This window comes from Venturia canescens, chromosome 8 (genome assembly GCF_019457755.1).
Source record: "Venturia canescens isolate UGA chromosome 8, ASM1945775v1, whole genome shotgun sequence".
Lineage (NCBI taxonomy): Eukaryota > Metazoa > Arthropoda > Insecta > Hymenoptera > Ichneumonidae > Venturia > Venturia canescens.
The window spans coordinates 12,679,920-12,689,993 of NC_057428.1; positions in this window are offsets into that span (position 1 = coordinate 12,679,920).

The window sequence follows — 10,074 nt, forward strand, 5'->3', positions numbered from 1 at the left end:
TGGCTAATTTTATCATCGAGCTAAATTTTTTGCTTACGATGGCTATTGGCACAGGAATCGGGGGGAGCGCTGGTCACTTGAATTCGCCACTTTTTTTCTTGGCTTCTCCCCCCGTTGGCTGCTCTTTTCGACTTCTTTGTTTTAGCTCCTTTGAATATTCGTCGCGGAAAAGGACTCGGCTCGGATCCTCTGGGAATTGGAATTCCGAGCTCTTTCAAAGCGCTGCAGTTGAATCGAAATAACGAAATCGCCTGCTGGTAAATCCTGTCGAAATGCACACATCCGCCATGAAAATCCTCCATTTTTCGCTACTCCAATTTCTCAGCAGCTCACATGACACTCGTGCATTCAATTTTATCCATGTGGATTTAAACCCTTAAATGTACATGCATAGAAACGTATGAAGACACATCGAGTTATGTATTGAGTCAAGTTTATTAACTTCTCGTCGTGCGACGAGCGTTTATAATACTCGGGTATGAACGCATGTTGGATTCATCACATTCTATTATAACTACCATATATCACCGGCATTAATGAAACGCTGCGATCCAACTTCAAACATACACAGACGCAAATTCGTATGCAGTTTAAGCGGGAAATGAGCAGACGCGCGAAATTAGTGTCAGCTTTGCTTCTCTCGTATTCGCTTCTCCAACGTCGACCAGATGGAAATGGAAAATTGAGAGATTTTCGTAGTTTCCTCACACGTATTTATACGGCCCGCCATTTAAACGTTTGTAGGTACGAACGTGGGCTCAATTTTCTGCGAAACATAAAACGAAAGTTCATGCGAACAAAACGGAATCGTATTACAAACGATTTCGAAATTATTCAATTTGTTATTTTTTTAAAAACACATTTTTGTGAATTTACTCAAGCAAGCGGTTCATCCGGTACCGAATTAGTCAAAAGAAAAATTATTGCGACTAGCGTAGTCGGTCCGGTGAGTTAGGCAACGCCGCGACCTTGTTATTGGCAGAATTTTTCACGCGAGTTCGTGTCATAATCAGTTTTCCAACGTTTTGCATTATTAAAACATGCCAGAAATGTCAAAAAAAACCATTTTTTCTCAATTACATCAATATTTTCTCACCCGTCCTTCATATTTTACTGAAAGTCCCGAATGTGAGTTGCGTGGATCGGAAAACGTAGTTTCCGGTTTCAAAAAGCGCGCGGTTGCAACGTTGCCATCGTGAAAGTAACGTGTGGGTTAACCTCCCAATAATCACCATTTTTCGAGATAAAAAATCATTAATTGCGAACTTTATAAGTATTGAATGGATTTTACGAAGCTGTAAACATATTTTTCAGATATTTTTCTATCATTTTTGGAAGTTTGTGCGATGGCTGTCAATGTGTCATTCAATTGTTTTCTTACGAACAAAGGAATCCTCGGGCCCGAAAATTTGGACAGGACATTTTTGAATAATTCGTTCCCGTATTGAAATTTTGAAATCGCAATCCCTTTGTTAATTCGATCACCGCAGATAAACTTCCTTAAACACTGTGATCGACGATTTCTAGCACAAATAAATTGACCTAAGTAATAACGAAAAACCGAATTAAGGAGCCAAATAATTGATAAACGTCTGTCAAAATTTAGCGCGCCGTGAACGAGCGAAGAATTTTCATCGAGCGAGCGTTCGCAAGCCACTCTGAGCAGAACGCTATCGAGCCCACAAACAAAGTTGATAACTGCGCTCCATCGTTTGGTCTTGGAACGAGCGATTATGATGGTACTTGAAAATGAAAAGAGCTAAATTCGCAAAAACGCTGGATGAATTTGAGAAAAGGATGCGAAAAGTGGAGAAACGTTAAAGCAGCGTCGCTGGATTAATTGGCCAGGAATATGGGAGGGACGATACCGCGAATCCGGTCGGATGGTTGGTGCACAGCGAGGCAAGAGGATACAACGTTACGAGCGAGCCTTTATTCAGAGAGCAGGGGAGAAGCACACCCTGCATGGATGCTGCGAAGGCGAGAGAGCAATCAGTCCCCCGCGTGCTTCTTCAACTCTGACTCCGTTCCCTTAAAAATACATACGTAAGCGTATCCACGTCGATGTTGAGACGGTTTTTGTTCGCCGGGATTTACAGTGAGGCGAGTCTCGCGTGTGTGTGGCAGAAAATGCTCGGGGGAGATCTTGACAGTGGCACGCGTGAATGCGCCCTCATATAAAGAGCGGCATGTCGCCTCCCGTTCTATCTGTACGTGTTGCGAGCGAGTGGTTATTTCGCGATCGTTCCCGCGAGTGCAAAAGGGGCAGAGCGAGTGGTCGCGGGGTGTGAGGCAGATCGGCCCGATCCTGTGACGTTTCCTCGGGTCCGTTCGATCGCGTTGTTTTTTCGACACAACGAGCGGGGCGATATTTTAGTTGATTTTTCGCTCGCTCGGCGAGGATGCCTTAAGATGATGGATCAGTTGGTAATCACAACCGTGAGTGTGAGAGAGATAGCTGCAAATTTTGAAAAGAAAATTTTTCCACATCGTTCGTCTGATCGAAAAAATAAAAATGTCATCGGATTTTTGCGATCGTGCTGCGTACGCTGACATTTTTATTATTTTAATCGGACGAACGATGTCAAAGAGTTTCAATTTCAAAAATTCGAGGTGTGATTACCGACTGATCCATCATCTTAAGGTATAGCGACCGGCGGGGAGGCGAGGTTGGTACGGGGAGGAAAGGAATTGCGGAATGCAGTTTGTTCGGGGCCGGTGCTGCTACGTTGACCGAGCGATCCGCATACTCTCCGGAGGATGCGCGAGCGCGCTCTCGTTTACAGAAAATAAATGAACGGAGCGACAAAGGCAACGATTACGATACTTTTATTTGGCCTGTTTGCCGGACGAAGCCTGCAGGAGTATTCCGACGTATACACACGCGACTCGCTTCCTCCTCCTTCGCAGTCTGCCCGGGCCAGTCCGCGGGACGAGGTGCGCGAGGCGGTTGATCCCGACGATACGCGGAGAGCGTCCTTCCGCCCGAGGAAAGAAAGCGGCCGGGAGGGCAGGACACACTGCGGGAACTCAGACTTTCGTCTTTCGTCTTTGCACCCTCGACTCCGAGGGTGGCAAAGCCGCGGGAGGAGAAAATACTCCGTTTCGGGGTCGAAAGGATTGCGGTCGCACAAGCAACATCGCGGACGACGACCGGCTTCCCGGGAACGCGCCACCACCCGAAACAGCACCGAGAGCCACGTCTCAACGTATACAAAGAGCCAGCGACGAGGCGAAAAGAGGATGAAACACCACGCACATCAGCACGGATTTATCTACGGGGTCCCGCGGGTGTTTCCAACCCCAACTCCTCTCCCTCTTCCTCCTCCTCCTGCCGACCCCTTTGCTGCTTCGGTTGTACAGAAGTTAATAAAATCCCAGCAGCATCGCACACACCGCTTTATCTCTTTCTCTCTTCGCCTCCGTCCCTCGCCCCCTGACCTCTTCCACCCCCGCCCGAGAGGGTTAGTTTATTTAGCATAGGCGTAGCAACCACGCTCATTTCGTTTCGTTCATCCGCCTCGTTCTTGTTCGACTTTCCTCGCTATCTCCGTCAGCATTCCCCCACGAATTTTTCAATGTCTACGATTCTGCGTTTCCAGATGCTGAAAACAGCTCCATCGATGCTTTCCGATAACAAAATTTCCATTGCACATGAAAAAACACGAAGCGACCTATTCATTGGAAGTTTTTTCCGTAGGAAGCGTTGCCAAAATAACACGATCAAACGTATATAAAGAAATGGGAGAATAACAATAGAAACTCTTGTTTTAGTGATAATAAGAAAATACATGAGTTTAGTTCGCATCGAGATATGATTCATTGCACACCCAACATTCTCTAGTTGAAACGAAAAGTTAAAAAATTCTTGTTAATATTCGTTTAGAATATAATCAACACGTCAATTATAAATCGTTGTTACAAATTAAACAACGATTTCAAAGAAATTATATTCAGACATGGCAGCGATCGGTCTGGCCAGCCGATCCGGAGCTCGAGGTCTGACTTCGATAAAAGAGACTTCAAAAGTCCATAAGAGTCGAATCACATAATAATACAGACCAATTATTTTCAATTTGTTCATTCTCGTTGTATTTAAACTGGTTTAAATAAATTGGCTTTTTTTGTGCCTTTTAAAGGCTTTTTCTCAAACCTTGACTTTATTATTTCATTTAATTACAAAATTTAACTTTATTAAACGAACAAAAATAGTGAAAAATTTCAATTCGTAGCACAGCATATTTGAAAAAACAGTGATAAATTTTTATTCTTTTCTCTTCTGATCCGAGCTTCGTCGCATTTGGAATTGAAATTGTTCTTTTTTCAAGTGTGGAATATCGATCGAGGAGGGGTCAACCATCAAAATATCGAATCTTCATTGAAGTACCTTTTTTCGGTGTAATTCAGTCAAAAAACTCGGAATATTACTATTTTTTCTCGATGAATTCGCATCGAGCTAGTTTACTTGTTGTGACTGCGTCAAACGTTCATGAAATAGCGGAGGGATGTGCCAGGTATTTAAACCGATGACTGAATGTTTCATAGACTTTCATATAACTCTGACAGCCGCGAAAGAGATCGTCTCTCTTTTGAACCGCTGCAAGCTGAATTTTATCGATGAAATCGTGTTTTTTTACGAGCCAAACATTCGGTTCTATTTTCAGATTGAAAAACTCGTGAATTTCGTACGCAGTAGAAATAATAGCGTTTTTCAATTGCATTCCAATTGCAAAATATTTATGGTGAGACTGGGTCCTGCTCACTGGCGGTGAAAGTTAAATAAAGGCCTTTGAACCTGTGCGAAGCGTCGAGAGGGGAAGACCCATGCTTCTTTTCAAGTAATAAATAAATGAATTGTTACGATTACTTTTCTCCCTCGTATTTTGGAAAAAAAAATTTTATCCCTCATGCGTAGTTTCTCTATCCAATCGTTCTATCCAAAGCTAGAGATAGCACGCAGACACAACAATGGCGTGGCCTCGGGGCCCAATAACGTCGACGACGCCGTCCACGAGCGCGTTCGTTTTAACCCTGCACCACCCTCGCGTGCCACTTTCTCATCCCCTGCTCTCTCGCTCTCTTTTTCTCTTCTCATCCGGTGTTCGCGTTGTCGGTGATGTCGAATTCGCGCTCGTGTTCCGGATACTTTCCGCAATCTCGGATTCGCGCTCTTCCTTTTTTTCTCCCTCTCTTTCTCTCTCTCTTCATATCCCCTCGATTGTTTTCCATTTTCTTTTCGGCACCTCGATTATCTTCATTTTTCAGTTTTTAGAATACTCCGCCCGCTGTATTTTTCGGCCGGGCATTCCCGGAGCAGCTCGCGTTAACAATTTATCTCGTACGAAGAATATTTTCATCCGGATAACAGAATCAATGTTGACACTGAAAATGCAAATCTCTCATGCAGCAGAGCGAAAACTGATTTCTCATTTTCTTCCTTAGTCGACGTTTCGAAGGCATTCTAAATGGTTTTCATCGTTTTTACAATCTTTCCCTAACTCTTTCGACGTGCACACAACTATTACATTAGTTGACACCATTTTTGTGGTCGCGTCCCTTAGCATACGCTCCGAGGGTAGAAAAAACAGTTTTATTCCAAAAACTTTGTTGCAGCACTCGGAGGAGTGCTGTTTTGTAGGCTGGAGAGAAAAAACGTTCTTGACTGCAATTAATTTCGTATATTTCAACCAAAATATACAAGCTTGCTCCAGAGGACAAAATATTATTGCGATAAAACGAAGTAGATTGTAGATGCTGGGCCACGGTATTGGTCGGAGCAGTAAGAATTAGCGCAGCTCCATGAGTTCATGTTCATGCACCGAAATATCGTTGAAATGAACTGATTTAGCTGTTCATTCGACCGATTGCGGTTCAGTCAATTGGATAATTGTGATTCAAATAAATATTCGTTAAGCAACTTTTACAGCACGTTGAAATGATATTCTTCCTCTTCAGAAGCATTTTTTTAACCCAAACTTGTTAAAAATATAGAATTTCGCAATTTTTTGGATTTTTATAAGTTCGTGTGGAAAAAAATACATGAAAATGAAAAAAAAAATCGGTAGTTCTGTTGCAGACAATAATTACGATCCCCACATTGTACGCAGATGAGAAATTTCGACGATCAGATTTTGCGCATGAAGCGCATGTACGAATGAGTAATTCTCAGATAAAAAGAATGTTTTTGTACTCTTGAAATATCCTTGAAACTAAAACCGAAAAATTCGATATGCTGAGTTATTCGCGTCTATCCTAAAAACATTCGCGAAATAATAGATTTATCATTTTTCATGGCTTTTTGAATAAATTTCCTACGGTTTTTCATTTTCCATTTATCATGGTTTACTCGAAGGAATTCATTCACTTGACATTCACAAAAAAATTGCTAGATCAATGAAATTTTCATCGTAAATGTGGATTGAACCATGAGGACGACCATAAAATCGTAACATCAGAGGTGAATGGAACTATTTTGACGAGTTAACGCACAAATTGAGGCATTTTTTAAGGTCAGGCGCACGGCTCGAATCGAATGCCGCCTCTCGACTCGGTATAACAAACCGAGAAAAGTCTCCATAAAATACGTGCCATGTGAGGTGTTTTATGCCCATGTACATGCAACTTATTTTACATAGCAGGTACATACAATACGATGAGCTATAGCATCAGCAATCCAGAAGCGCACACTAGCGAAAAGGTCGTTTGATCTTGAAATCGGTTCGCCGAGCCCATTGTGAATTGTATCTACTTCCCTTACGCCTCTTCAACCCCTCAGCGACAACTCACTTTATTTTCATCCTCATCGCTCCCATACTTGAAGCATTTACTCTCCGTTCTCCTTTTTCATCCACAACGAAAGATCCTTTCCCACTTATCCGAGGCTGGCTTTGGGATACCACCGTTCTATCAACCCTCGCGTTCCCTCTGCCCGCGGCCCTCGCTCTCCCTCGCTTTTGGCAGCTTTTTCACCCAAGCTTCCCCAATCTTTTCTTTCTTTCCTCTTTTCATCAGATTTAATAGTCACCCATTTTATCGGTATAACGTCAACGAAGCAGCTACGAGAGAACCGATTCACGCGTGGTCCGTCACCCCCTCACAACGCTTTTCTTTTCCCTTTTTCCGTCTATTTTCTCCTTTGATTAAATCGTATTCTTGGGGATTTTGAGCACGACTTTTTGTCCAAAACTTCCGGGTTTTTTGTCGGAGGATTTTGATGGGCTGATTTTGGTTTCTTGGGAACGAAGAGCCCGCTTTGTCACGCACTCACCTGACAACTCGTTCAATTCTGTAAGTTGTACACTGCAAACATATTTCGAACTTGATTCAATCGTGTTTGATGCTGACGAAGTGTTTATATCGAAGGTTCGTGGCTCGATGATCGAAGAATCGAAAACGTCCGGGAATCTGCTGTTGGGATTTCCCCGATTCTATACAGACGGCAAATCCTCCGCTTTTACAAACTCGAAAAACGATATGTCCAGCAGGGGGAGATCAGACTAATCAGCATTAGGCCGGGCGAGTGGGGAATTAACTGGCCACCTCGAATATTCAAACACAAATTCCTCTGCGCAGACGACATTAAACTGGCCACTATCCGGATAAGTAAACGCGATGAAAAATCGGAATTACGCTCGGGCACGCACCCGGACAGTTCACCTCGACAATTTTATTTCAGCAGGGGCACTCCTCGACCGTTGAAATCTCTTTAATTAAGCTCATTTCGAATAAGACGAAAATCAAATGTTTCGATATTTGTTGGGAGTTACTTAACCTTACTTAAGGACCGCACCGGAAAAAATGTCCGCTCCTCCGTGCCTTTCTTGTTTGTAAATATTACGAAGGTACCCGAAACACATTTCCACGCGTCCAGCATCAACACGCTTATGTTTTTGCGGGATGTATTCACGGGATGAAAATTCAATTGGCCAAATTCGTTTCACCCTATTTTCTACCCAAAAACGATGAGTGCGCGAATTTTGCTGTTCAACGAACAACAGAGGGGCTCTTTGCCGTTAAAAGAATCAACGAATCGGCGAATATAATTTCTGTAAAATAATGTCCATTTTGGAGAACGCATATCGTCATGGGATCATCGAACATCGAATAATAATGAAGATTATTATTATACAAATACGTTGCATGCAGTCCATCACGCCGAATAATACTCGTACAACGGATGATTCAGCTCGTCGGTAGCAGAGATTGCTGCGCGTATGAAGTCTATTATAATTTCCATCGCTCACGCCTTTTCCCAGGTATTCATCAATTGAGTGTTCGTTGAAAAGCCCCGAATGGATTTGTGATTGTGGGCGGTACAGAGCCTCCCGTACATGCAAATTTGCACAAAGTATAAATTCATCGAGGGAAAAACGGCTTATAGCGTTTCATCGTTTCCGGTTCGATGTGATAATGATCGACGAGAATCGTTAAGCCGATTACCCCGATATGTGCTATTTCATATTTTAATATGGATAAATTTCCGGGCACACGTGCGCTTTGAATATTCTTTTTTGACGAGCTCGTCCGGGTGTGCGGAAAACTCGAGAGTTTTTCCAGGATTAATTTCGGCCATTTATCGTCGCACACTCGCCCTCGGCGAATTCGTCTCTCTTCATAATTATTCACGAAGAATGCAGCCAGAGGAAATGATCGACGATCCTTTGTTTTGGAACATGGATTCGAATGTTGGAGAAATTTTGGTGATGATAGAAACTTGTTGAGGGCGTTAATCGAGGGAAAAATGATGATTGCTCCCGTGCACGAGAGCGGCTGATCGTTGGGAGGCTTTCGGTCCTCGACATACGTATCCGAAGTAAAATTGGCCATTACCGAATCCGTTGTAGTTGAACAAAGTGTGAGCGAGGAGGCTGCACACGTACCAGCCGAAAAGTGCTCCTGCGAAATGAGTGACGCGCCGGGATGTGAACATTCGGGCAATTGCCGAATTTGTGACGCACACCGGACTCCAATAACGCGAGGTTGACAAAGAGGAAGATGGAAAGAATACGAGAGGGAGATAACGTCCGAGCGAGAAAGAGCGCGTCGTAAATTATCGTCGGATTTTCGCATCTATGAGCATAACGACCTCGAGGGGTTTTGACACGGACTCCGGATTCTCTGCTGTGGCGTTAAGTGGATTATCATTAAGCGACGTGCTGATGGAAAAGTTAACGGTGGAGCATTCGAATCCCCGGTTTTGTCGCAACTTCCCATGGCGAGAATGACATTAAAAGTGAAACATCGTTTTTTTTTACGAATTAGAACGATTTCTGTATCTGCATTGTTGAAAGGGTAGATTTTCGTATATTTTTCAAGTTACACCATGTCCGAAGAATCGTATTTTTTTGTTGGTGTCTAAATTCGATCGATTTTTACTCCCTAATTAAGGATATGATCACTTTAAATTAATGTCAGAATTATTAATTCGTAAATACATTTTTTCAACTTATCTTTTGGCGAATGACATTACAAGCCATTCGTTTATCGGGGATCCATTACTGACTGAGCCCAAAATTTCATTCGTCCCTGACTAAAACACTATAGTTTTTTATGTGAAAAATCGCGTTAGAGCGAGAAAAGAGTATTCATAAAAAGACAGCATATTCGTAAAATGACGAAATAAGCAAATGTGAGGTCATACGAGTGCTCATTAACAATTTCGTTCAATCTTTAATATGTCTTTGTTACTAGCAAGGCAATCGTCCCGAATTTTGTCCCAAACCTTCATCACATACCTCATCGTTATTGTGTACTTTTTCGTAAACTTCGTAAGAAGCGTTCATTCGTTGTATGGAAAGTATTTTGTGTATTTTTCTTCATATTTAAACACGTTTGTCTCAATAACCAATAAGAAAATCGTTTCGTGCATGAGCTACCTTAATTTCATCGATTTTGTCGTGAATATCTGACGGAAACGGAGGGACTGAACTTGCAGGAGACCGGTCCGAGTCGATCGCGGAGGAAAAATGGCTGCCGGTTTTCCCACTTGCGTTAAGTTTTCTGACAAATTGTAATTTTAAGCTGACGTATCCTCGTTGCGTATTGTCCTCGCTCGGAGATTATTTTATTTGTCCT